Source organism: Austrofundulus limnaeus, unplaced genomic scaffold (assembly GCF_001266775.1).
Source record: "Austrofundulus limnaeus strain Quisiro unplaced genomic scaffold, Austrofundulus_limnaeus-1.0 Scaffold2156, whole genome shotgun sequence".
Lineage (NCBI taxonomy): Eukaryota > Metazoa > Chordata > Actinopteri > Cyprinodontiformes > Rivulidae > Austrofundulus > Austrofundulus limnaeus.
This window is the reverse complement of record NW_013954558.1, coordinates 48,044-50,325: the sequence shown is the minus strand read 5'-3', so window position 1 is coordinate 50,325 and position 2,282 is coordinate 48,044.

Sequence of the window (2,282 nt, the reverse complement as noted above, 5' to 3'; positions counted from 1 at the left end):
CAATGAATCATGAACAGAACCGATTGTTTCTGTTTAATATCTGATTAGAGAGAACTGAAGTCCTCGTGTGTAAAATGACCCGTCATGGCCTAAAATAAGAGTTCAGCGTTCCTGCCAGTTCTCAGGCCTGTGCGAGACCTGCTTTGAGGCTGGAACTCCTGTTTCTTCACTCGAGGTGACCCCTACAATGCAAAATGTATTAAGTCTTCAACGCATTTTGTAATACTCACAGCCGCATTATGTAATACTATTATTACATTTTGCCGCGGTAGTTAAAAAATGTGGCGCTTGCTCTTTTTAGAAATTAGAATGTAATAATGATCATGTTGCAGAAACTACACATTTAAATCTTTGAAACTTTGGTTAACAAATAGAAAACGTTTTATCATTTAGTTGCCTATTCAGCTTTACTGTCCTGATCTCTATACCAAATTTATTCCACTTTACAGACTACTCCCAGAAGATATCTAAGTTAGCTTTATTGAAACAAAAATTGTCGGTGAGGCTGCAGCTCACGCCTTGCTGTGCTCTAAAACAAGCTGCGGGTGTAACTGTGAGACACCTGTTGCTGTCTGATCAGTTTGTCAGTCATCTTTGAGATTGAGCAGATTGTGTCCACAGACTAACAGCCATCTTTCTTGTATGAATCACTTTTACAGTCAATGTCACTTCGCGTTCTGTTTATCTTCATGAAACAAATTAAAAATGATCTTCGCTGACCCCACCCACTTCCCAGTCTTTGTTTTGCAGCATTTTGTTTATTTGATATAGTTTCCATTACATTATGCATAAATCAATTCTATTTTTATACCCGGTCTTAAATTATTTATTTTTAAACACTGTTGCAGTGTGTTGTGATTGACAGCTAACACTGCTTCTCTGCCTCATGCCTTTCTTTCTTCTCTCCTCCTTTTGCAAAGGGAGGCATTATCTAATGTTCGCAAAATCAGCCACAAAATGTTTGTTGATCATGTTTTTTTTATTTGAGTCAGTCAGAAGCGGGACATTGTGTGTGTGTCGCTTTGTGCTCATTGGGCCTCATGTGAGACAGATGCGCTGTTTCTTGCACTCCTGTGGCATTGTGTTAGTCAGGACCTAAGGTGTGCTGTGCCGTTGCAGTTCTTGTGTGCCACATGCCTTGCTCACATGTGGCCTGCATTTGTGTGGGCGATGTTCAGTGATGGTTTTAGTTATCTTGCACCTCTGAGGAAATGTTTGTGGTTCTGTTCAATTTGCATTAACCTTTTAGATCATGTGCTTCTTTCATCCAATGTTAACAGAAACATTTCCCCACCTTCCGTTTGCCTTTCAAAGGATAGGTTAACATTTTTCTGAAATCCAATCAGTTAAAAAAGCTATTTACTTGATTGTCTGCCTTGAATGACCTTTAGATTAATACAGAGGAATCTGGGTATGAACAGGCAACTAAATGATGAAAAGTTTGGCATTAATTGATCAAAGTTTCAAAGATTAGTATCTGCAACATGATTATTACAAGTGTATTGATTAGAATTTACAAAAACACTGGTTTGTATTTGTTTCTTACATTATGAATGAATTAATGATACTTTATTGATCCCATGAAGAGAAACTGTTACATTATAATTATAAAAAGAGCAACCACCGCATTTTGTGACAAACACTGCAAAATGTAATATTATTACATAAAGCAGCTGCGAGTATTACAAAATGCATTGAAGACTTTTTTTTACATTTTGTGTCATTACATAATGTGGTTTTAGTGCAGTTAAATTTTGAAGCCTGGTTTTTATTACATTGTTACATAATGCAGCGATACATGCACTTTTGACTAGAACTCTTCCCACACTGTTTGCAAGAATATGGTTTTTCACCTGTGTGAGCTCATATGGATAAATAAAGTATCACGTCGATTGAAACTCTTCCCACATTGTTTACAAGAATATGGTTTCTCACCTGTGTGTGTTCTCATGTGTATAATTAAAGCATCGCGTCGAATGAAACTCTTCCCACATTGTTTACAAGAATATGGTTTCTCACCTGTGTGCGTTCTCATGTGTGTCAATACGTGATGCCTTTGGCTGAAACTCTTCCCACATTGTTTGCAAGAATATGGTTTTTCACCTGTGTGCGTTCTCATGTGTATAATTAAAGCATCGCGTCGAATGAAACTCTTCCCACATTGTTTACAAGAATATGGTTTCTCACCTGTGTGCGTTCTCATGTGTATAATTAAAGCATCGCGTCGAATGAAACTCTTCCCACATTGTTTACAAGAATATGGTTTCTCACCTGTGTGAGTT